The sequence below is a fragment of the Falco rusticolus genome, chromosome 1 (assembly GCF_015220075.1).
Source record: "Falco rusticolus isolate bFalRus1 chromosome 1, bFalRus1.pri, whole genome shotgun sequence".
Taxonomy (NCBI): Eukaryota; Metazoa; Chordata; class Aves; order Falconiformes; family Falconidae; genus Falco; species Falco rusticolus.
The window spans coordinates 82,106,755-82,133,918 of NC_051187.1; the positions used below are offsets into that span (position 1 = coordinate 82,106,755).

The 27,164-nt window shown below is 41.6% G+C and overlaps 1 long non-coding RNA gene across 1 annotated transcript; it reads left to right on the forward strand.

Moving 5' to 3' along the window:
- Positions 1 to 255: 255 nt before the first annotated feature.
- Positions 256 to 14,963, forward strand: LOC119155491. The gene is made up of 4 exons (XR_005106739.1): positions 256 to 268; positions 1,889 to 1,892; positions 2,119 to 2,123; positions 14,496 to 14,963. It is a non-coding gene; the product is annotated as an uncharacterized LOC119155491 (long non-coding RNA).
- Positions 14,964 to 27,164: the final 12,201 nt, after the last annotated feature.

Sequence of the window (27,164 nt, forward strand, 5' to 3'; positions counted from 1 at the left end):
TTTCTCAGTGGTTTTGTGTTATATTGAGGTTTTTTGTGGATATAAGCTGTCTGTTGGTCTATTCATACAAACGACAACTAAGTTTTACTGTGTTCTTTAGAGGAAGAGTGGAATTTAGGAGACACTGTATAGTTTGTCCATGATTCATCCTGAAAAATTGTTATGCAAGTGGTGACAAACTATGCTGGTAAACAGAGAGAGGCAAGGAATAATTTTTCAGTTGTGAAGAAAGTTATTTTCAAATTTACTGTATGAAGATGAATGCTGTGTTCTCAGCTCAATGGACATGGCTCCCCTCCAGCTGAAACATTCACTAAACTCCATATAGACACTGCCTTGTTTGTTTTTTTGGGAAAACGGTCTAGGAGTTCATCAGAATGAGCACTGCATAGTTCCTTCTAAAATTTCAGCTTGATCTGTGGGCCAATACAGGTTACCCCTTTTCTGAGTGTTCTGTCCAGATTCACGTATTTTATTCTTCTTGTTCAAACTCCAAGAAAGCAACCTGATAGCAAAAGCTCCCTAAAAAGTCTTTTGCAGAAGTGCCTGTAACTCAGCATTGGAGGCAGGAGGTGTAGAGAAATGGGGATGTGCGCACAGTTCGGTATCTCTGACATTCCCATCCAACAGCAAAGGGTGTATACAGAGGGGATGGGGGGACAGGTGAGAGGGTAGAACCTGGGAATATTTTTTGATGGGCACTGGTTTTTTGTTTTTTCTCTGGTGGGTTGAGCTTAAATGTTGTTCAGACAATTTTTGGCAAGATAGTTATCTTTTGAGTAAACACTTGGAGGACTAGTTAAAACAATGAGTATACATTTGAAATCACTGTGAGAGGTCTCTGGTCCCAGCAGACATGCTGAAGAGCAAGCACAAAATGAACACTCGACAAAACCCCCAAGTATTTAGTTAATTGCCTGTTATAGTTCTTTTACAATTGAAGAATGAGCAGTAATGCCCAGAAATCTTTAAATAATGAGGGAATGGGCAACAGAAAATTCCTTAACTTTACCAGAATTTGTTTAATATGAACTCCTCAATAGTCGTAACTGTCTGCAAGACAATTCAGAGTGCCTTGGCTCTCCTTTCCCATTGCTACACCTGGCTGAATGTGGAAAATACACCGTACTGTGAGCAAGGATGTCTCTGAATAAACACATTTGTGTGAATCCGTTCACATCTGTAACTAGCTTTCACAGTGAAAATATGATTTCTTTTCATGAAACAAAGTCTTCTTGCCTCAGGAATAAAGACAGTTTTCAGATTACATTTCATAATTCAGTCTGGAGCAGACTGGTTTTGACCATGAGCACCCTCATGGGGACCATTTTCATCTCTGTAGCCTTTGGACTGTCTCCTCTGGGCAGCAACTATTTTTAATTTCCAAAATAAAAATAAGTGAGGAAGGAAGAGATGGGACCAGTGCCCCTGAGCTGAAAATGGCCAACTGATGGATTGTGAACAGGGGAACTAATTTCTGCCTATGCTCTCTGGATTTCCAGCTGGCTGCCTCACCCAAAATGTAATACAGTCTTCGCAACTGCAAAAAATGCATCAGAAAACACCATTTAAATTAGGCTCAGTTATGGCTTTGAAAGTAAAACATATCTTGCAGTAGTTCATCTTTGGTTTCCTGTTTCCTCATGAAGCACAGAGTACACAAGAGCTCTGATACCAGTTTTTCTTATAGTAGATTTACGCCAAAACACTCCCACTTGTATCAGTAGATTTACTGTGATGAGCATTTGCTTTAACAGCCTGAACCAAAGCCTGTTTGACTCAATGAGGAATGTCTCCTGACTTCAGTGAGCTCTAGTATAAGGCCTAAGAGAGACATCATGGGAGTTCCTGAGCATTTTAGGTGTTATTTACAGCGGTCTGCTGCTAGGGGAGTGCTAAATCACAGAGTTATTTGTCTGCTGGGGAATTTAAATGGCAATCTGCTATGCTGCTGCCACAGCTACAATGCCTTTTCTGTTGCAATGATTCATGAGAGGTCAAGGGAGCATATATGATGGAAATACACTTTATCAGGTTCTATCACTTGTCAAGTTTTATAAACACAACTTTCTTAGTTTGGGGTATTCTTACTTTATTTTGACTGGTATCTGTATGCAGAACTGGTGAGAGTGTATCTTTATATACAAAAATATCACTGGATTCCCTTCTCATCTTAAAGTTTAATATATTTTTCATATGAAGGCTGATCCTCTTACCTCTCTCAGCCCTGGTAGCTCTGGTAATTTTGCTGGAGAAAGAAATGCAGCACAAGCCTCCTCCAGGTCCCGGTAGCCAAACTCGTATGGAATAGGAAGGGTATAATGGCCTTGTGAAGGAGGTTTTTTAACTACAAAAAGAGCCAGGTTTAGACTCCAAGAGCAGAAATCTTCCATCTGTGGGAAGTTTCCACACCACTCTTGCTGTGCTGCTGCCCCCGAGCCATTTTCAGAACTCCCCGGTGTTTTCCAAAGCGTATTTTGCTTCCAGTTCCTACCAGTGGACATGGTTCCCTGACCCTGTGCTTGCAGGTGCATTTCCACAAAGACAAAGGTTACCCCAGGCTTCTCTTTAGGCAGGGTTTGCTTGGTCCTTTCATCACCTGCTTAACCTAGAAGGGGATCATGATGCAGTACTGTTCCTTGGATCGGAAGCTGGTGTGAAGAACATCATCGTCTGGGAACCCAGTGGGTGAAGGGCACGAGGCAATGCATCTTGTCTGCCAGAGACAGGTGGGCAGGTGGGATCTCTGCATACTCCACAGGACACCACTGTGAACATCACCAGCCTCATATTTTTCTCAGTAACTAGCACCCTAGAGCAAACTCACTGCAGTATCGTTATTTAGAGGAGTCCCAGAGTGATGCACAGCCCTGGAGAGGTATTGGAAAGACACTCATTCATCCCAGGGAGTGGGAGCAGCAGTCATTTGCCTGTCACTTGTATTTCAACCTGTGTTTATCCTTGCCTTTGAGTGTGTCTTCAGAGATGGGGCCAGAGCAGCCCAGCCAGCTGCTGCCTTGCTCACAAATGACTGTGATGCTCTGGCGTGCAGTGCCAGACCTGACAAACCATGGATTGTTTTTTATCTGGCTTTTTATCAACAGACACATGGGCTTCCAGGCTTCAGTAGAAGTCTGATTTTTCATGGCTGTCTCTGCTGAGATTCCCATACAGCAACACAAATTACAGCACGGGTTGTTACTAGCTACAAATTGCACTGTACCTTGGAGTCTGACTCAAGCACTAAGTACCACACGATGACCACTGTCATCAGACACCTTCAGCACGCACTCTGGGTTGAACCTAATGCACTGTGAGTCACACCACAAAGCCAGAGTCCTTTGTCTCAAACAGTGGGGGAAATATTCAACCATTTTCTTAAACAAGGAAAAAGAAGTTTATTGTCAAATCTTGGTCCCTGTGTAAAAAATTCAATTTCTTTCCTTACTGGTTTGCTTTCACCTGCCACCCACCATCTGCTCTTCCCCAGCTTTATGAAAAATACGTGTTAGATATTTCTAAGGGGTGGGGGGTGGGTGGGGCGTGGGGTGAAGCCAGACTCAAGCTGTTGTTAGCAGCCTTGTGGCTGTCAAATTCAACCGGAGGATTGTCAGCTCCCTCTCGTGGGTAGAGGAGCACTAAATGGTACAGGCTGGTGTTTCTGAGGCAGCTGCGTGTCCCATGTCATACCTCATATATTGTGCAATGGTTCATCTTTGTGTATGACAGTTTCCACAAAGCATGAGAAGATATAGGTGAGCATATATGTCTGTGCTGGCTTTCACATGCATATGCACATATATATCCACCGTGGGCAAAGCAAGCACAGCTCAGCTCTCAGCTTGAAAATCAGCCTGTTCCACCCTTCTGGTTTTGGGCAGATACCTGTTTTAGCTTGCTTGCTTTTAAAACTGATCTCAAGGATGGACAGCAGAGTAGCACTGCCCTGACAGCTGTAGCCTTCATGCAGCTTTGCTGGGTGCTGTGGTGACAGCACACCCCAGCCCTCAGGGTGCTCTTGACCAGGTTGCTCTGGCAGGACAGGTGGACAAGCCCTTGTGTCCTCCAGCATCAGAGCAGGAGCATGCAAGGATGCTCAGTCAGCAGTGTCACCCAGACACCTCTGATGGTGGCATCCAACACTCCCTCAGCAAAAGGTCTGCTCAGTGTTAAGCATCAGCCAGGGTGACGGCGATGGTGAGGTGCTCAGCTGTACCTCTTAGCAAGCAGGTGGAAGCACTGTCTGGTATTACTGTGGCTTCAGATGTGTTATAGGTTTACCAAGAAGGCTCAGCTTGGCTTTCTGTGGCTCAGAAATACCTGTGTATGCCCTTTGGCTCACCTAAAGCTGGCCAGAGCTTTGTGGATGCAGCTTCAGTGTGCAAATGGGGACTGCTCATGGAAGATTTTCCTGTGACACCCCCTCTCCTTCTATCAGTGTTCTATACAAACTCTTTTGACACTAAAGATTATGCTTAGAAGTGATGTTTTATCTTTGAGTATTAATGAAACATTACTAAAAGGATGGTGATCAGGAGGCTGTCTGGTTTTGGGCCTTCTGGTGGTGGTTGTAGGTCAAGGTGTAGTCTCCAAAGCCCTTGCTCATCATCCAAATTAGCTGGTTATAAGAGGTAAACTTTGTGCTTTATTTGGGGCTGAGAAAGCATACAGAAATCTAGATCATAATATACAAAATGTTTTTCCAGGATGATTTTTCCACACAAACAGTTGATTTTTGTCACCTCTTTGGTGATTTTAATAGGAATACCTGTCAATATCCACAATTTCCAGAGCTTTCCAGAACCTAAGAGAACTTTTCATGTTGGGAAGCATAAAGCTAAGCAGAGAGATCAGGGATGAGGAGAATGAAAGTATGCCTTAGATCCCCTACCCCACAATATTAAATAAAATTTAAGTTATTCCACCTCACAATCATTGAATTATGGACTCCAAAAAGATGTAACTCCTAAAATATTGGTAGTCCTAAAATAGAGATTTGTAGACTGAACTTTTACCATAGGTGCTCCAATTTCTCTTCCTCCTTAAATAAGGTGGTCAATTTTGGGGTAAGATCTAATAAGGTGCAGAGACCCTCTTGAGCAAATGTTCTTAAATCCAAACAATATGAGGGCGATTTAGAAGGCACAGCAGCACGCCTGAGGTGCAAAAGACTTTCCAGGAGAAGGTCTAGGTAAAGAAAAGGAAAACACTCTTGGGAATCACTGTTAAATACAAAAGGGTTTCAGGGTCCATAGCCCTTCAGTGTTATAATGTGGACTTAAGCCCAAAACCTAGACTTGTATATGGTGCCAGCATTTAAGCTAGGCAAGGAATGTGGTGCAGATTCTAATGACATATTTCTACTGAAGCAAAACATAGACATAATGTTTCCCTGACAGGTGATCAAAACATCTCAGCAACTATCAAACTCTGTTTCCTACTGTCAGAAGTAAGGCGTTATCTAGACTGGGAGCTATTAACACTATGTTACAGCACTGCCATTCACAGAGCCCAAGGGAGGATGGGGTTTTTTTCTTAAATTGCAAACCATCAGGCGTGAATGAAGATCTTTATCAGCTGAAAGATAACAGCTGATGTCTTCCCTCCTGCTCTCAGACAGGGAAAGTAATATCTTACATAATGGAACAAGGGAGCTCTAGTAGCTCCAGTGAGAACGAAGAAAGAAGGGAGTAGATTGTGTTTCAGGTGTAAGTGTTGAGCTATTATGTTTCATGGAGCAATGATGTCCTACCCCGTAGTAGAAAGAGGCTTTTTATTCCACCCTTGGTGCACGGCAGGGCTGTAATTGCATTCCCATTGTGTAAGGGAACCAGGGGATGTAGAAGCCACAATCTGTATTCCTACTTCAATTTATCTACCAGAAGGGGAAAAATTAACTCTCTGGTAGTCAAGACAAGCCTTTCTGAATATGATATTTGTTTTGGCTGGTAGAAGTAACCCCAGTTAACTAACATGGCAGAGTCATTAATGAGCCACAGGAATGGTGTGGGCAGGGCACGTCTTATTTCAGTCAAGGCTGGTCTTTGAATATAAACAGCTCCTGTAGTGGTTATGGAGTGGTCTTTAATAATTGGTGTTTCTGCAGTGTATGAAAATCATGCATTTAAGGCTCTGGGCATTTACTGCTGCAGTCAATGGAACTGGTACTGTTTGGCTCTCCATATCCCCAGCCCAGGAGACAGTCCTACAGCCCTGTGGCTGAATTTATCATTGTCTTAGCAGTCATGGGGAAGCTGAAAGAACTGTAAATTTGGACTGTGACAGGTCGATGCTAAGGACACGCTTTGATCACAGCACAGAGAGATGCATATGGGGAGGCTTCAAACTAGCCTAGGTGTCCTAGCAATGTCACCACAGCAGACTGGAGGTCTGAGGGAGCTCACAGTCTAGCTTTTCTGCTTCCTAAGTAGGCTTTCGTGTCTCTATTTCATGTAGAGCTATTACTACATGGCTGAAGAAGACAAGTCAGCAACAATACAGCGGACGTAGAGAGGCGGTGTCAAGAGTCTCACATGGTTCACACAGGTGAAGAAGAGAAGTGTGGATAACCTGGGTAATCAGAAAGAACTGTAGTATTTTGATGACATTTTTCTGCCTTTCCACTCTGAATCTTGCCAGATGCCCAAAATGCAACATCACTGCTGAAGCACCACTTGCACATTCACACTCCAAGATCAAGTTGCATCTGTGCAACTGCTAAAAGCTTTGTTTTAGATATTTCTTTACCGCTGGTATCACTAGTGAATTCTTTCACTGAATAGATATCAAAGGGGAGGTTGTGGTTTTCCTCACAAAGGAAGTGATAAAAGAATGAGAATTTGTTCTGCTCTTCCCCATACGATGAAAGGCTGAAGTCAGGTTAGCACATTACTTCAAAACAGAAAGCTTTCTTTTTGCTTTCTGAAACACTTTACAATTACCTTTTGCTGTAAATTACCTGTAAAATTACCTTTACCTGTAATTTGAGACCCTTGTTCACCTCCTACTCACTTACTAAAATGAGGCACAGTTAAATACCTTCCTGAATAGGAACACAAAAATGTGTTTCTGTAAGAGTGAAAGAGCAAACACATCCAAGGTCATCACACAGGGGTGGGAACAGATGTGTCCTGCTTCTCCGGGTTTGGTCTTCCATCTATCTTTAACAAAGACCTGAGAAAAACTGCTTTGAATGCTAAATAAACCTTAAGGAGATGTAGGAGAAATGTGCAGGCAGGTATATTTCCTTCAAGGAGCTATGGAAAACCCTGCTACGTTCTCTATGCAAGTTTCTGTCAGTGCTACTCTAGGGGGTCCTTTTCCACCAAAGTATCCTAAGATTATCCAGCAAAAATGGGTTGCATCCAGGATGGTCTCTGCAAGACAGGTGCTCTCAGACTATCACCTGCTTGTGCCTTCAGCCTGTTTGCACATAAATAAATGAGCAAAACCTGCAAGGCTGATGACAGAAGGTGCCATGTGGTTCAGTTCTCTCTGGTTTTTGTGCCTGCTGTATTGGTCTTACATGCACTATAGTCTAAATGGAGTGTATTTAAAATGGCATGTAAAAATCCATCATGTTGACAATTTGGCAGATGGTTTTAGAGGCCACCTTTTATCCCGTGCATCTTAAAACTTGTCAGATGCTGCTGCTTCTGTTTCAACCCTTCCCGCTCCCCTTTTCATCCCCCATTCACTGTCATTAACACTGTAGCTAAATTGCCAGACATATAAACCCTATTTTCCATTAAGGTTGCCATGTTACCAAATAAGTGCAAGTTTGAAGGAGGAACATGAATTTAATTCCTGAATACCAGTGAGACAGATGTTTCTGTTATGAGGAATTAGCACTCGGTACTTCCTTTCTCTTACTCAAAACAAACAGCGGTGTTGCTAGCATTCTTCTGTAATTAGTAAGTATCTGCTAGCTTTGTACATTTTTTCTGCTTAAAGTTTTACACATTTGCCATTGTGTCATTTTTCTGTTTTGAAGCATTGTTTAATAGAGCAAACCCAGCTTGTTTGCCAATAACTGCTTGTAATTTCTTAAATACATAAATTAATTTCTTAAGTAAATTCTGTGCTGTTTTAAAAGGGGAAAAAAGTGTTCTGAATCAAAACCATTAGATGCTCTAAGGTCTATGTAGCTGGAGAAGTCTACAGAGATATTCAGCTGGTGGATGGAGGCATCTGCTCCAGGGCAGCTGAATCACTTGCTATGCTTCTTTGACTGCTGAAAAGGATGCCTGAGCTCTTGATTCACAAATAGATGCCTATGTTACACACCTAAATTAGGTGTCTTTAATATGTAAGCTGAATTCCCTTTTGGTGGAACTATTTGGCTGCTTCAGTGAAGGGGCTTTTGCAGAGCAGTAGGATGCTGACATGACCACAAAAGACTAGTGAAAGTGGCAAGGGATGTCCTGGAGAGCTGCACCCTTCCGGGGTGGCAGCTGGACAACAGCTGGGCAGTGCAAGAGCATCTCAAGTGACACAAATGCCAATGTTTTGGCAGTGAAATGAGGTGCCAGGTGTCTACTGTCAGAGGGAAAAATTACCTTCTTGGAGATGCCTGTCTCCATTGCCTAGGGCTGGAGTCTAGATGGCCAATTTAGATTAGACTTCCAGCTTTTAGCTGGTGAAGTGACTTTCACTTTATGAAAAAATGGAGTGCTAATGGCTCAAATGTGTAATTTATATTCACATTGTAGAGCCACTTAGTAACCAGCCAAGATAGGTCCATTTTACTGGGGCCTCCACAAATAAAAAAAACGAGTGTTTTCTTTATCTAAACAAAAGCACTGATACATTTTCATGTGCATATTCACACTCAAGAGAAGTGAGAAAATACTGTAGCCTTCATCCTAGAGATTCTGATCCAAAACAGAGAGGCATGAAGTGATTTGCCTAGAGAGACATAGAAAACTTCGGACAGCAGAAAGAACTTCATCTGGTGTTCTTGCCCTTAGTTCTATGCCTCAATCACAGAAATGTTTTCTCTTTTCTTCAAGTAACAGAGTTCTTAAAGCAAAGTCTGTGTATCAGTCTTGTCTGAGTAAATGCCTGTTCTCTACAAACCATATTTAACTACTCATGTTAGGCTTCTAAAAATAGATGGGTAATAAAAGAGCCTTTTCCTGGTGTTATGTGTAACAAGAAAAATGTAAAACTGTGTGGAAGTTACATGTGTTTGAGCCTTGATTTCAATTGAACGGTTTAGAGTTCATGAAGAAGAGTCTAACCACACATGTATGCGCAGTGCCATGACAATCTGTCATAGAAGTAAGCAGCCACTAGCCTCAAAGAACATGCTCTGAAAATCTTTTGTGATGAAGACAAGTACTTGGCTTTATTCTGGCAGGATGCTGTGCACAGAGCTTTTTGAACAATATGTGCAAGAGTGACCTTGAAAAAGCATTCGATTAATATCTTTTTCTTGCAGCAGATCATCAGGCCCTGTTTCCTTGAGGTTCTTATGAATTTTATCATGCTATTCATTTGAATTTCTTGTGATATTCTGAGGCATCATAACACCCATCACCTTAATCCTATGGGCTCTTCTCTGCTAGAGTCAGAGTAAGGAAGATAAAGGCTTGTGAGGTCATATAGCTTTCTATCAAAGGGCACATACTTCCTGTGGAGGAATGAAGCTGGGTTAATTATCATTGATAATATACAGCTGTGGGCTGGCTTCAGGGGTGGTGGGTTGGCTGATGTAGATAAGGTGCAGCTGTGGCTGGTTCTGTTAAGTGATTGAATAGCCTATGAAGAGAAAGCAGCCAATGAAGAGGGAGAGCAGCCTATGAAGAGAGATCTGGAAAGAGAAGAGAGAGAGTGCCCTGGATGAGGAGAGGCAAGGAGAAGGCAGCTGAGGGACTGGTCTGAAGAGTATGAAGAAATGGTATGAACAGTAGATGGACCTTTGAGGCCTTGTGGGGGATTGGTGGCCGTGCTGGGGCAAGGCATGCTAATTACTTATCGAAGTTAACTTGGTATGTGAAGGTAAAAGACCTTGTTGCAGCTGGCTAGTTTTGAGAATGCTGTGGTAGCTTCCCATATTACTTTAATGGATTTTTAGTAATTCACCAACAAGGTGGTATATAGGTATAGAAATATATGTTGGGAAGACATCTGTGATAATGGAAACTACCTGGCTGAGACTGGATTATTTTTTTTTTCCAGGTCTGGAATTGACTGTAGCAGACCTTAACCCTAAAGTTCTGTGAACTCTGCTGTGAAACCTGAGGTTCAGAAATGTCAGTGGCAGAAGGCTGATGTTTTGCCCCAGGACTCTTAAGAGAATAATTTCCCCAGTACTGTTTATAATTCCACCAATGATGTGATATCTGTATTGTATGTGCATGTGTGGGCAGCCCAAAGCTACCCTGTCCTTTCTTAGTGCCAAAATGCATTGCAAACATATTCTTGTTGAGTTACTTGTTATCATCTCTGTCTCTCTTTCCTTCCATTGCTTTCTCCTGCTAAAATTTTAAAAATTGTGGAGGATTGCCTCACTTCTGTAAAAAGGCAAACACAGTGAGGAAGCTTTGCTTTGAGAAGATATAATGTTCTCTAGTGCAAAAGACCCTAACATGCCCTATTTTTAACATATTGGCATAGCTTGCTAAAGGGATCTTTCAATATGTCCTGGCATGCAGTGGATGCTTAACACTCACTTCCTCTCGTGAAACTAAGTATCAAACCCAGATGATGAAAGTTTAATCCTTTGGCACCGGTACTGCGCGTTGCATCTTTCAACACAATGGAGCCCATTTTCTACAGAGAAGAGGCAGTAAAAATGCCTTGCACAGGACTTCAGCACAGGTTCCTGCATGGAAAACAGGAGAGGTTAGAAAAGGTGCAGTTTCTACAAATTAAGTTCCATCTCCAAGATACACATCTAGCAGGCCAAGGCATTGCTTAGCTAAAGTAGTAGAGTGCCTTAAAGCCATCTGCACAATTTCTTAAAACTCCACTTCTCTGATGGATAACAGATGGAGGAGGAAATTTATAAGTAAAAGATTAGAGCAACTCTGCTTATAAACAGGAGTACTAATCACTCTGCCTTTGCCCTGGAGACCAGATTTAATCTAGGGGTTTAACTTAATGCAACTGTCTTGTTTCTGCTGCCAACTGAGAACACTCGCATACTCCCATGATAAGAGATACTTTGGGATGATACAAAGCTAAGCATTGCTTGGCAATTGATGACCCAGCGTTTAATCAATGATTACACTCAACAAAACTTTGTGAAATAATGGACTGGGTAATTCAACATTTATCATCTCCCAGTGTTTAAACCTATCTACTCAATAGTTCTCCACTGCATTTGTGTTGTGTCAATAGCACCTACACTTTGCAACCTCACCTGATGGTTTTACCCAGCACACACTGAAACAAAAAGTGAGATGGTGCCTCTGACCATGTTGGGAATAAGGCCTGGGGCACTAGATTTGTTGCAGGAGAGGTCTTCCATATCTTCTCACCCTTTGGGAGAAATCTCTGTGCACTGTGTAGGGGGTATATATGGAAACCACTGATGTTTCTGACAATAGTCTTTGCTGAGAGCTGCAGTGGAACAACAGCAGCTCACAGCACCCAGCAGGGTGTACAAGACTCAACCAGACTTTGCATCCTACTCGCCTGTATTTCCAGTCCTCTTAGCATAAGCTATTAGGTAGCAGATTTTCCACTGTTTTCTATTTCTATACCCCAGCTTTTGTGCTGTGTTTTGAAGTGTTGGATAAAAGAACAGAAACAGTGCAATTAGACCTATAATGAGTATTAATATTTTCAATTTGTTGCTTGAAATGGAAATTAAAAATGAAAACTGTCCCGGTCTGACCTGAAATGAAAACATATTTATTTTCTCATGGAAAAGAAACCAACCACTGTGCCTGCTGTACCCCCACTAAAAGAAAGTACCTCCAGGCTAAACAGAAGAATTCTATACAAAATAGAATTTTTTGTTTGGTTCCTTGTTTCTGGTAGCTTTTTTAGATGTTAGGTAGTTACATACATAAACTCAACTTCACAGCACAACAGAAAATTAAATAATCCATCTTGAACAAAACACAGTTGTGATATTTTCTCCGGGACTCTCTCTTGCTGTGTGTTGGAAAGCTGACCAGAGTTTACTACTTTATTGCAAGAGAGGGTTTACAGCACAAATAGAGAGAGAGGTGTCTACCCTTTGAAAAATGTTGAAGTCTTGCCCTTCTTTTAATATTTTCTGATAGCTCATTCAGATGACTCCCTACTCAGCCTGTCAGCTTCTGTGAACTATTTTTTCTTTTATTTAATATGGGAAGTCCTGGGCACCTAGGCGTAGGGTGCCTAAAAATTATAAGCTGCAGCACAAGTTGGCAACATCTGATGTTTAGCTTTTATATGTTTCTGTTAATAAGCCCTGATTAATCAAACGCTTGTTAAAAGCAGTTTATGTAAACATGGGTTTTATGATGAATAAGCATGAGGTTCACCTTTGCTGACTAGGAGAATAAATGGAGTTGAGAACCTTGCATTATAGCTGGGGCAACTGGTGAGAAACACATTTAAGAAACGTTAAAACTTTCTTTGCTCACTAGAAATAGTATACCTGCTCAGCTGATCAAAAGAAAAGGAACTTGTGCAATCTCTGGTCATTCTGTGTGTGAATAATAACATACTCACATTTTGTATTTTTTGCTTGGTTTATTGGAGAGACAAGGGCTTGGAGAAAATCCAGGATCATGTGAGAATGTGGCCATTTATGTCTTTCCAAGGCTTTGACTAGAACCAAAAGGAATAGAAAAAAAAAAAAAATCTGTTATGAAAATAGCTATCCTGGTACAGGATGCGACAGAGGACAGACTGCAATGTAAGCATGCCCTTTCTGATTTTAGACAGCAGGGTTACATGTTATGGGAAAAATCTCACCAAGAAGTGTCAACAAGACCCTGCATCCTGTTTGATTCTTGAAAACCCAACCCAGGACACAAACTTATGGGGAAACAGATACCAGTAGTTGTATTGCTCGTGGAATGAGTTACTTTAAATGAGATTTTGAACAAATTAATACTTTGTGCATGTTTCCTGAAGATTGGCAACACTTGATCAATAGAGAATAGTTCATTGATTATGGCTTCTACTGGTACTGACAAATCTTTAAACTTTTATCTGTTTGTTTGCTTGCTTTTTGAAGGACAATTTCAGAATATACTGAGATGTCTCTGAAAGTAAAAGGCAAGGGAAAACAGATTAAATCTCCATGTTACAAAGCCACAGTCCAGTCTAGGTTGGAGGTCTGCATGGATTAAAGGAGATGTGTTCCCCCTTGTAAGCAAGAAGCTAATAAACACACCCTTGAGACCTTTCTGTCTAGAACAATGATACAATTTTAGTAAGCTGATTTATTAATAGTAAGTGCATAGCTCACTGATAAGGATCTCAAACATGTCTTTATCAGGTAAGTTTTTACATCCAGTGAAGGGAACCTTTGAGGTTTTTCTTTTTTTGGAAGAATGGAAATGTGTATAAGTATATGAATAATATATCCCCTTTCTAGACTTGAAAAAAAAAAAGGAAAAAATTCTCATCAAAACCCAAATATGTCTTTGATAATCACATTTATACAGCCTGAACACTAGTAGTTTTGTAAGAGAGATTTTCTTTTTCTGGACTTCTTCTGTCTTGCACATTTTCTCCTTTTATGAAGTGTGTTTCTTTTAGACATCCTGGCCTCATAAAAGTGGCTTATTTAGAACAGACCTGGCCATCTGGGGCTGCTTTGCTATAGGCTAAGCTTAACTTATTAAGTATTGTTGTCCAAAGACAAACAAAGAGGCTACTAATGCGTTTTTGGCCTATTCTGTGTATTTCATATTCTGTGAGCAATAAAAAAAAAGAAGGAAGGAAATAAAAATGGAATCAATTGTCTGGAATTTGCCTGCCTTAGGATGAGCAAAATTGAGCCTGTGGAGGTGTTCAGCTTCATTTGCCTGCTGAGGGGGAAAACGGGTGGGGGGAGGAAGCATATTTTCAAGTGTCTGCTAAGAACTCACCCAGAAATGTCTTGCCTGTGAGTACAGAAAGGGTGAGATACCACATCTGCTGTGGCATGTTTGACTTCAGAAACACTTTCCAGCATCTGGAACAGCAATGGCTGTTTAAAGGACAGTGTTGAAACTGGGATGTTGGTCTTCTCAGCAACAAAACAAATTCCCTTCAGTGCTGCAACATTTGGACAGCATGGAAAAGTGATTGCTACTGGAGCTTAAACAGCACTTACCTGGGTGTTAGTGTAGCTCCCGAGTGGCTGGGTGGTTTTAATGAGAAGTAACTTCGCACTGTTCCAGGTTGCTTTCAATCACATTGTCCTCTCTGCAAGATCAATCCCAGAGATTTAAATACCGAATATCCAAGGGAACACCAATGTGATTTTGCTTTAGAAAGATCCTGGGCAGTCATTACAGACCCTGCTGGCAAAGCCACAAGCAGAGCTGGGGACCGATCAGTGTCAAAGGCTTTATTAATGTCTTGATAGACAACATCCACAGCCTCTCCCTCACCCACCAAGCAGGTCACCTTGTTGTAGAAGGAGATCAGGTTCATCAGGCAGGACGTGCCTTTCATGAACCCGTGCTGGCTGGGCCTGATCCCCTGGCTGTCCTGCATGTGCCACACGATGGCACTCAGGCTGACCTGCTCCGTAACCTTCCCTGGCACCAAGGTCAGGCTGACAGGCCTGTAGTTCCCCTGATCCTCCTTCCTGCCCTTCTTGTGAATGTGTCACCCTGGCTGAGCTCCCGTCTGCTGGGACCTCCCCGGTGAGCCAGGGCTGCTGGTAAGTGATGGGCAGAGGCTCGGTGAGCCCTTCTGCCAGCTCCCTCAGCACCCCGGGGGATCCCGCCTGGCCCCACAGGCCTGTGTGTGTCACAGCGGTGCAGTGGCTCACCGACCATTTCCCCTGGGATTATGGGGGCCTCATCCTGCTCCCTGTCTTCCAGCTCAGGGGGCTGGTACCCGGAGAATGACTGGTCTGACTATTAAGGGCTGAGGCAAAGGTGGCACAGAGTACCTGAGCCTTTTCCTCAGCCTTTGTCACTATGTTTCCCCCCACAACCAATAAAGCATGGAGAGTCTCCTTAGCTCTCCTTTTGTTGCTAATGTCTTTATAGATTTGTATTTTTTTTAATGTCTTACTGCACACAGGTAATTAAAGTGCTTATTGCAAGAGTTTTTTCCTCTCCTGATACAGTCAGAAGTTTCTTAGATGGGACCAGGGAGCTTTTAGATTTCTTTTTTGATATTTTTACTAAGAAAATGGCTCATATATGTCTTGTTCAGAATACCACCCAACTTGTTCATCTCTTTACATTGTAACAGATTTTTCATCGTTGAGGTGCTAAAATCAGTTATAATTCACACTAGTGACGTAGGGGACATTACAGAAGTGAAAAATTGTATATATTTATAAAGCTGTCTGTGTTCAGGCACTGTGTAGACACTCAGGTGCCAGAATCCAGTTTGGATCTGGTCTGAAATATATTTTCCCTGAATCTTACTGAGATCTCAGACATCAAATTCCTTAATTTCTACTGGGACCACCAGATTTCTTGCTGCTCTCTCACATTCCCTGGGAGCATTTCCCAGCTGTTCAGAAACAAGGTACTGCTTCCTACTAAACTGACCTTGGTAAAAAATATCTATTGAGAAAAATGAATTGCTTAGCCCTGATGCAGCCTGCTCAGTCTGAAACTTTATTGCCTTTAGGAAGTGGCAGGATTCTGGAAGGAAAGTATCTGCTGGTGGTGTGTGGTTGCAGCTTAATGTGCTATGTCTGAAATAAAACACTGAGGGAAGATTTCTTTCCGCTGTCTCATTGTGGAGGAAGAGTTTTTGAAAAAGCTAAAGACAATACTGAGATTAGGCTGCTGTTGTTTCAGCTCAGCAGCAGACGTTGAAGCTTTGGCTGGAAGCCCATCGACAGGACCAGATGTTTTAGTCTTGCACTTCCTTTGCAATGGGAAATAATGAAAACTGAGCCTAGTAAATGAAATGGGACTTCGCTGATTTAATTCGTTTGTCGTGTCACTGTGATTCATATCATCAGAAAATCTCTCTGCCAGGGGTTCAGACCAGCAAAACTGGAGCTCGTAAGGGAACTGGTAAAGGGGTTTCACAGGTGCCCTCCCACCTGGTTTTCACTTCTCAGATGTCATCTTTAGTAGCTCCCATCCTGAGAAACCTGTGGGAATGTATCAGTATTCCAAAGGCAGGTGCTTTCTAGGAACCAATTTGCCATTATGTGCAAGATACAACCCTTTCCCTTTTATAAACCAGTTTATAAGAGCTCATGGAGGCCTTGAATTCAAAGCACAATGCTCAGAGATGATGATGGCCTTCCCAGAGCTCTGTTGTGGGTGTGATTTTGAGCATCACTGTGCTACCTAGGTGGCTTGGGCCACAGTCTACACATTTTAGCTCTGATTTATCCCACCGGACTTACCAGAGCATCCTCTGTATGCAGTGCATAAAAAGATGCCTCCAGCTGTGATTTGGATGTTTGAGGGGGGGAAATCCTCTTTTGGAAGTGTCCATCTTTGTGTTAGCTACATAAGGAGTATGGGCAACTCTGAGCATCTCCACGAAGTGGGATGAACTCAGGGCGAACCATTCTCAATAAAGTACAAGCACTCTTTTTTTTTCTCACTGCTCTTTCTTGCACCTGAATATAAACAGCTTGCTTCCTCTGATAGACTGTACTCTAGCACACTCGGCATTTTCATAAAGTGACTTCAAGTATGACAAACTACATGCAGGTTTCAGCATCTTTCTTTTCAAATACAGCCAAAGGAGGTACTAAAGGTGGTTGAAAACAGAGTTGGTATTGCAAAAATCCCTGCATTTCCCCTCAGAGCAGTGTTTGTAATTTGTCATGACTTATTAAGCTTTGTTGAAATTAAAGCTAGAAGGAACCATCATGACCACCTGGTTTGATATCTCTGCACTGGGTTTTGCCCAGAGGCTTCTGCACTGAAACATTTCCCTGCTGGAAGCATCAGAAATGCTGCTTCCAGACCCACAGTCCCACCAACCCAAGGCTGTCTGTGATCACCAGTGCTGACACTCTCCAAAAAACCAGAAATTCGGCACAAACCCCCTTGTGCATCCTGGAGCATCAACAGCAAAAGCAACAGGGTTAGGGTCATTGTGAATAACTAAATGTAATATAAAAGAAACAGATGATCAAGGAAGAGAGAAAAATATCTTATTAAAGCTTCACATTTAGCAGCAGTCAAGGAAATTTCTTTTTTTTTAAAAATCAACATTAGAAACAAGATGAAATTTATATTCATCGTACTAGTTACATTTTTTTTTTCTTTTTGCTTTGGTTATTTTAATGACCCATATGTAGTTTTACATCTACTTCACTGTGTGTTAAAAGAGAGTTTTAAATGCAAGATACTGCTTAGAAAGCCAGACTTTTACAGATTGCGCCATTGTAACAGAATAAAAAAAAATTGCAGTGCTTCACTCTTACTAAACATAGTTGGAAACATGTATCTACTTAAAGGAGTCAAATAATATCCTAAAAATATGCCTCAGAATATCCAAAATGCTAAAATCTTGAATCAGAGGCAATAAAATGTAACAGATTTAAAAGAGGGAAAATGCTGTAAATGAAAACCAGAGAAGAAAGTCTACTATAACACTGTATGACTGTCCACCAAGCCAAGCTCTGGCAAATGTCAACCAGTTCAGTATAACAGGCTGCCACTTGTGATCCTAAGCTCGGTAGCTTAGATGAGTTATTGGAAGGTATGTTCCAATCAGGGTCTGGTTTATGGTAGATATGAAGTATGGGATTTTTAGCAATTCTTAAGCTCTCTTCCCGTAAACCTTCATCAGGCTTCAGTGAACTGCAGAGTTCAGTAGAAACTGAGGTTTTTGAAAATCCCACCCAAAATGTTTCATGTCTGCACGTTCTTGGTCTCAACTGATATTTTGAGGGAGGTGATGCTGAAGACAAGCACTCACTGAGGCTTTGTAGTTCCTCCTTTCTCCATATAGCAGGGGGGCAGGTTCACGTTAAACACAGCACACAGTCCTCATGGTAAAAGGAAGACGGGATACAAATTCCTCCATTAACTGTGTTTACAGAAATGTGTAAATGTGTGTGATGATTATATTCCTCTTTAAATTTGCTTGCTTTCCTAACCACTTATGTCTGTTTGGAATTTGCTTGTGAGGCATACTGAGCCTCTGTGGAGTCCCACTATGTCCAACAAGAAATAACATGGTTGAAGGGGTTTTTTTTGCTTCTGGGTGTCAACACAAAGGCCCTTAGGTGGAAGCAATTTGGTTGTGCCAAGGTTATCATGTTGTGTCCTGCACTGTAGGCACTGTCATAATAAAAATTAATTAATAATAAATGACAGCATAGAGTTTGTTAATCAACATTGCCAGTTTCCTAGGGCATTCTGGGGAAGGAGAATGGTGAGCATAGATTGATCAGCCTTGCAGTTGCATATTTTAAGGCAAGAAGGAGCCGTATTTGTTTCTCCTCTGCACTTTGTCATGATGGAACCATCATATTTCAGTGAGTAACTTCTACACACAGCCAAGTGCCTTGTTTCTTGAAGCTGATGGGAAACCACCATTTCCTTTGGCGATTTGTTTCCTCAGACTCACCCTCTCTGTTAGATAATTGTGACATATATCTCACTGGGATGTCTTTGCCTTTAACTTTCAGTCTTTCCGTGCTATATTAAAAACCCTTTTGATATCTGATATATACTGTCTTTAAAGAAAATGTGCGGTCTTTTTGTCATTGAAATCATATCCCCCCCTTGATCTTTCTGAGGAATTCAGAAGAGTGAGTGCCTGACATTTCTCTTTAAGGTACATTTTCCCAGCTCTCCCACCATCAAGACCTGTGTGTATCTCTGCGCTTGAATTTTTGTGAATGTAGTATTGAAAACATGTGCCCAAGATGTGGCATTACACCTTGTACTGTAATGTGTCTCTGTACACACAAACCTGTACATGCATATGTAGAAAAACAGCAAGCTAAGACACATTGTGTAAGGACATAAAAACATAAGGAACATCTTTGTACCTATTGTAAATTAGTTCTCCAGTCTTAGAAGACATTTTTTTCTTCCATCCAAATCTAGTAGAGTTGAACAAAAAGGCATCAGGCACTGTTCATTGTTACAGAAATAAAATTCTTTTCCCCCAACAGTTTAGGTACTTTTATGACTTGCATCTTTCCACTCTTCTTCTCCCCAGCCAATTTACGTAAATGATGTTTTGGCAGCTTGTGGTATAATCAAATGGCTGACATCAAATAATTCAAATGGCTGACAAACAGTTGGGGGAAAATGTGCCATTGTTAAATATTTTATATGCTAATGTTTTCCTGAAGAGCTGGGTACCTGCCTGCTGGGTCCTCTGAGATTCTGAGGAGAAGTCCACAAAAAACAGAAGTCAGATTGCTGATTAAGCAACTTTTAAATAACAGAAATAAAATGCTCACATTTTCTTATTGCATTTCAAAGAAATAAAGAAGGCTGTAAAACTGTCCTCATCACAGTGAGCTAACCCCATGTGTGGGAACATTATGCTACTTCTTTACACACAGTACGGGTTAGAACATTATTGAAAATTGCAAAGCCATTTACATCCTGTCTGGCAAAAAAAAATGCTGCATTTCTCTTCTTAATATAATTCAAAACATTTCAAACCACAGACAAATATAATGGAAATACTGACAAGCCTTTACTCACAGTGTCACTGAGACATCACTGATGATTTAACTGCAACTACAAGTGATTAAATATGCCACTTCTAATAATTTCTCATGGTGTGGTGTCTCTATAATATTGCACACAGGGACATATTGGCATGTGTAAAATTTTATCCTTACTAAGTGCATGTCAAGATGAAAGTGATTTCTTCTATACTGCACTATAAGAGACATGATTCTTCTTGGCAAAGAGAGGAGCAGCAAGATGGAGAGGGGGATGTGACTTTGCCTCCATTAAAAGCTTTAATTAGACAGATCCTGGAATACTGTGCCTGTAGTATCCACATCTTAGCAAAGATATTATATGATGGGAGAGAGGTCAAGGAAAAAAAAAAAAAAACCTATTGCAGCAAAATTTTTTTCACAGCCAAAGAAAATAATTTGTAATGAGGGATTTATGAGGCAAGTTCTTAGGTTATCAGAAGATGACTGAAAATAAAGGTCAAGAGATTAATTAATTTCAGTTTGTACGTTCTTTCACACAGAGAAACGTCCTGAGACCAATGGTCTTTTGCTCTTACGAACAGAGGCACAGCCAAGTTGAAGCCAGACATATTTTTACAGGAGAACAATAAAACTTTGGGAAAATGTCCCATGAGAAGTGACTGGATTCTCCACCTCCTGCCATTCATGGGAAGTGTCTTATACCAGTGCCTGCTGCAAGACCTGCAGTGAGCAAAGACAAGTCACTGAACTTACTTGTGGGACAAGAGAACAAGTGTCCATGTCATATGGACATATTGAAACAACTGATGTTCTGCTCTCAAAACTCACAAATGAAAAATGAACGGCAAACTTACTGCCTCTGGATAGATGCAACAGTTTCAAGTCATGATGGGTGTCTCCAATGTGGTGGTCAAAATCAAACTTAGGTTTATGTTTATACCCTTTTGAGGGGAACTGCAGGTGTCTTTCAACCATTGCAAATAAATCTAATATTTTAACATGGTCACCAAATAAATCTCAAGAGAATTCTTCTGAAGCACAAGACTTAAATACGTACCCCACTCCATGCATTTGCAGATTAATTTCAGTATAGGGCAAAGCCTGCTACATTTCATTTGTCAGCTCTCTGCTGAACAAAAGCAACACCCACACCCATGGAATGTATCTTAGTTCTCAACTTCAGGAGTTCTGTGGTGGCTGAGGCCATAGAAGAGAGAAATCCACAATGACCTGCTTATTCAGCGCAAGAACAGTAATTTCTTTCTGTCAGCTACAGAAACAGAAAATCTTTGTAAGTGTACACATATACAAGGCAACTGCTTCCAACCAAGCGGCTTGAGTGCCAATATTTAGAGATGGGACACAGGGCTGCCTTTTATAAATCTGTTAAAACACTGATGCAGCTTCTAAATAAGGCTGTTATTTTGGCTATGAGATCTAACAAGAAAATTGGCTGGGCAATGAATGGGGTACTCATCTCATTTCTACATACGAATAGGGAGAAACTATAGCTCAGAAGGAAAATACACATAGAAGTGTCTGCACTTTGCAAGTGCCTATTCTAATTAAATATTCATCGCACTTTGAAAAGTGTTGGACCAGTGTCATATGAGCAGTTTTCCATGTGTCTGCCTGGGATGTTTCTAGACTTTGCAGTTTCAAACAAGCAAAGAATGCTGAAAATTGGATCCTTATTCAATTTACCTTCTGGTGGAAAAAAACCACCCACCCACCCAAACCTGAAGCAGAATTTTAAATGACAAATGAGGTCTTGTCAGGGGGACTGTAATATCTCTTTTTCCATGTTCTAGTCTGTGATCGTGGGAAGCTTCCTGGCTTTGCAGTAAAGTATGGCTTGCAGCACAGGCAGACCAGCAAGAGACCGCAGTACACAGCAGCTAAATAGGATTTTCAAGTTAAACAGACAAGACGAGCTGGTAGGAGGGGACAGCTACCTTGGTGTTTTATGCGCAGGACCTGAGGCAGGGAGGACGGTTTGATACAGGTGATAACAAAAGGCTGTGACCAATCTGGGATGCAAATACAAACCAGAGCCAGGTGCTTGCAATGGGGGCCAGATGGGCTCGTATCCTTGGCTCTCTGCAAGCTCTGTCTTCAGCTTGGATGTGTTATCCAGGTTTGCTGTGCAGGGCAGAGCATGAGGGAGACGCCTCCAGAGGGTGAGTCATTCCTCTCCCCACCGCCAGAGATGGGCAGCTCATCCAGCACGTGTCACGTGCAAGTGATGAAGATGAACCCCACCCAGCACCTTCTCCTGGGCTTACGTTTAGCACTTGCTGGTTCCCAAATGCTATGGTGCTGTAAACTGGGGAGCTCCAGGGCATGTGAAAGGAGGCAGGAGAAGGTTTGTGTGGATCCAAAGCTAGCATTAACTGTGCCTTGTACAGCTGTGCTGGTACAACACTGAGAAATGGTCAGGACAAGTCGTACTGTCACTGTGGAGAGATGTCTTGGAGCAGTGCTAGCTTGGAGGTGTTGCCTTGTGGTCTAGACACACCTTGCATTTGCTCTGACGTGGTGCAGATGAGGAAAAGCTCATAGTTAAATTTCACTAAGACCTCAGACATCCTTAAAAGTCCTGTCACTGTAATTTGAAATACTGATGTAGAATTAGGACCCACGCTTTCCATGTTTGCAACCAAACTTTGTGCTCATCAGTTTTATTCATGCACATTGATTCTGAACTTGGGGTGAAAAATTGCACAAATATATTCTTATTACAAATTTAATATGTGTTGCAGCCCACAGCAAAAAAAATATGCTGTTTGAGAGACCACTCTTTGAAAACATGGGCACGTCTGTGTAACTTGGCTGAAAGATCACTAAAGTGTTGGTACAATAACCACTATAAATATTTGAAAGGTGTCAACATCAAGGTCTAGATTTTACCCACAGATGCCAGCACAGTGTTTCCGTTGATTAGCTGTTTGTATAAGCCTGTGTATGGAAAATGTATGTTAGAGTCTTATATAGATCTTTCCAGGATTTCACTTCCCCTGCTTTTGTTGTATCAGTCTGAGCTGACTAAACACACTGCAGGTTTGCAGATGTTTTTATTACAAGTTACAATCAGGAGCCTATTGTAAAAAAGAAATAAATACACAAATCTGAACTGACTGAGGCTCAGAGCAGGATCGTTATATGGGTCCATCATATTCTCTCTTGATGAACAGGTCAGCAAGCAGCTTTACCATAACACTCAGGGTGTTAATATTCCTTACATGTGTACACTGAACTGGAGAATATTCTCTGTCTAGTGAGCTAGTTGCACCGTGTAGGTGTGCTCCAGCCTCTTAAGAACACTTAGGAATTTCAAATCTTTGTTACTATTCAGGCATTTAAGCTCGGTTTGATGCTGTGCATCTTTGTAACACCCGTGCGCACAATAAATCACCTGTCACGTTTATGGCAGAGGTGGGAGCACAGATCTGATCTTCTGAGCCTGCAGTCTTGTATTCCAACTCAATAAAGCAGTTAATGCATGCTGCCTTGTTTTATGACGAAAAGGGTCCTGTTAGTCCCATTAACTTTGTGAAGCTAATTCTGTGTTTGAAGTTAACCATGTGCCATATCTAATGCCATACCTAATGGAAATAGGTCTCCATCTGCTTTGTTAATTATTTTCAGCCTGTGATGCTGACACATATCCTCACCATTAATAAAAAGCATTTTCCATCGAAAATGCTTTCCGCATGCGCATGATTAACACCCCTTTTATTATAAAACAATTGGTCAGAGAAATTTTGAAAGAACAAAATAAGGTTGAAATAGATCCCAAAATTAGTACATTTCACAAAGGATGGTCATTTACTTGCCTATCAAATGAAAATCATTAAAATCCTACAAAAGAATTAAAGCTTTCCATTTGGACATTTAAAATGAAGCCCACTATCCTTTTATTTTAAAACATGTTTTTATTTCAATTTTTTTTGTTTTCCATACTAGTAGCCTAAAAGTTGAAAAATAATTATGTTTTGTAAAAAATGAAATATTTCAATGAACTAAAAGGATCATATTTGAGATGATTTCTTCTTTATGTAGAATCTGGAAATATTTGGGGTTTTACTCTAGATTCGGGCAGAAGCATGTCTGGTATTTCCAAGCTCGTTCACAAAGTGGAAGTTGGGAGCTTCCGTCTCTGTGCTGCTTTATTACAAAATTACTTAAGTAAAGCCCAGAGAGAGGAACCAATGCATTTTTCAGTTCAGTTTCCATTTGAATTGAGCCATGACTGAAGCTGTTCCAGGTCAAATTGAACAAAACATCAGAATGATGGTTTTGCTTCAAGGAAAAAAATAAAAATAAAAAAAGAATTAGATATTCAAATCACATTTTTGTTTTAGCCCCCTCCCTAAAATACTACAAAAAAACCTTACTAATAATTTAATTGGTTATCAGTCAACAATGATCTTTATCTAGTGTTATGAAACTGAAGGTTAAGGCTGAACTAAAACCATCCTGTTTAATCTACTTAGCACTGAAATTATGTCCTTAAAATGACAATATTAAAGAACTGGTCACTTTGGGCTGTTTCCTGTTTCTTTGTTTTGTTTTATCTTACAGCAGTTAATACACTCACGGATTTGTACTCAACAGAAATAGCATCCAGATTTTACACGCATAGGAAATATTCCATAAAAGCATTTCATTAGGTTACAAATAGTCCAAGGGTTGTTAATATTTACCCTGTAGATGACGGGCTTCCTTTGTTTGCAGACCTTGATGTGAAAATCGTTTTGACCCTATTGAGAATAATGGTAGTGATGTTTAGTTAAGGGTGTTGGCACCATATAAGGGTCAGAATACTGGTGTCCTTTTATTGAGCCGTGTCTCACTGGTGAGTGGCAGGGTGACGTGCAGTGGGTGACTGGGTCTGACTTGCCCTAGAGAGCATCAGCTCTGCACAAGGGACAAGGAACCCTGGGCAGCCACAGGTGGATGCAAAATGAGAATTGCACAGCTGCAGACTGCAAAACTGCTCAGATCATGGTAGCAGGTTTTAATTTAACAGGCTGTTTTGAGGAACGTTGTGTGTTAGCAAGGAAACCCTCAGGTAGCCTCCACACAGCACCGCATTGTGCCACACTGGAGAAAACCTCAGGTAGGTCCTCAGTGACCTCTGTATTTTGAGATGCAGGAGAAAAACTGTTTTTGGCATTTTTAGTGTGCTGTGTGTTTTTTTCAGATTTTTTTATTACCCTTGGAAATGCCTCACCTTCCTGTTAAAAACAGCTCACTGGGCTTTGTGCATGTGTTGTAGAAGAGTGAGAGCATCACCGTCAGGCACTTCTGCAGCCTCTGTGCCTAGCAAGGGTTTCCTCCCAAAACTGCAAGCTCTTACACTACTGGGAATGTGGTCCTGGTCCCACCCTACCCCTGGGGCTGTTTGTTCAGAGGTACCTCAGGTAATGTTAGAGGTGCTGCAGATGCTGTACGTATTCTGAAATGCTGGAAGAGATGGTACCACGCTCTGTGTTCATATTTAGTCAAAAAGAATACAACACAAAGAGAATGGCTTTCTAGTTAGAGTAAAATAGATAAAAGGCCAAAACAGTCTGCAAATGAGGCACAAGTGATAGTGGAGGATACTATGCATGACTTGGGCTTGTGTCAGGAGATGAGTGGACAATTTCCCTTGCAATTTTGTACAAGATGACAATAACCAAGTGGATATGTCTGTTATGGCTGGCTGTAGGGGCAGAAATCTCTGATGGGTGGTGTCAGGGTAGTAATGCTGAGATGACGCCATATCTGACCATGGTTGAATGCAAACCCCAGTGTGAAACTAGCATTTGCGGTTTTTTTAAGCACTTCAGTGCAGTAATTCCAGATTTCTTTCTAGATCATCAAGCTTCTTTTCTAAATCTCTGCATACTACAGCAGATACCTGAAAATGATGCTGCTCACTGTACAGTGCATCTAGCATTCACTCCATTTAAATCTGTGCAGAGCTTAGCCATTAAACAGCCCAGATCTTAGAACCAGAAACACCTTCAGAGAGGAATATTCACCTCATTCAAAGATTAAATGTACTCATAAAATGCTGTTTTCAGATAGTATTTTGAAAGGTGGTATATTCTCTTAATAAGCACAAAGACTGGGCAAACTTGTTCCGAGGAGTGATAAATCCTGGCAATAAATACTGTTCCTGGGGAGAAACTGAGAACTTGCTGTACTCCAAACGAGCAGAAATAACAGGGACACTGGAAAATACTTCTGCTGCCTTGGGGGAGAGGGAAAGGTGGCCTCTTAAATCCCTTCCTACTCCTTATGTCTGTGACTCATCCAGACCTGCCTGTAATGGGCTGTTGCATCGCCGCATTGTTAGTTTAACTTCTTTGTATCCTGAACAGCCAGTGGGTTGGTAAAAGAAGCTCTTTGTGCCTTTGGTGGGAGAGAATGGCACGAAGGTTGTTCTTGGAAGAGGCCCAGGGAAAGTGTGGGGTGAGGAGAGAGAAGGGAGTAAAAAGAAGAAAAAAAAAAGTCCCCAGAAAAGGGAAAAAGAAAAAAGGTGTCTGTTTCACAAACCCTGACCTTCAGCAGAACTGCCGTTTCCTGAGGCTGCACAAAATGTACCGACCTGCAGCGTTCGCCGGCCTGGCAAAGAGGGATGGAGCCAGACTTTGACACCGCTGCAGAGCTGGCTTCACCGGGTCCCAGGGAAAAGCTGATGGGCAGCCAGGTCAAGGAGCATCTGATCCGGTCTGTGCCACAGAGAGCACTGCAAGCTGAGCGGTAATGCTTGGCTTGGCTTGAAGTGCAAGGAGGAGCTGCGTGCAATAACCATTGCCTTTCACAGGACAGTCTAAAATGGCAGCACTTCCAGCAGCCATGTTGTCATTCAGCACGTTACAAACAGGCAAGTGTGTCGCTCAATAAAACTTACCCTATCTAATCACTGCACCTCCTGACGAGGTGAGCCCTTGGAGAGCTGTTTGGACTTCCCTCCCCTGGTAAGCTTTTTGGTCTTTGGTGCTTCATGGGTAAACATGCTGCTGAGAGAAGGAAATGAGTCAAATTGCTTGGAGTGTAGAGAAGATCTGGGGTTATTCCAAGAGGAACAGCCAAGTCAGATGGGGACCATCTTTCTGGTAACAGAGTCCAAGCAGGGAATAGTCAGGGAGGAGCCTTATCAGTTCAGAATAATTTTAATCTCTCTGCTTCAGGGAACAATGCATTTATTTGGGTCAGTGATGGCATTGGGAAGGAAAGGTGGGAGGGAATGGCCACATGCCATGTTCCAACAGCACTTCTTCAGTGCCAACAATGGACAATAGTGGATTTTTATCACCAATATCTTTCCTGGAAAACTTCAACGGATGTATTTCATGTTAGATAGAAATGAGTCCTGAAATCCTATAGAAATTGAAAGTTTCATAGCTGACAGGGAACTGGAGTTATAATT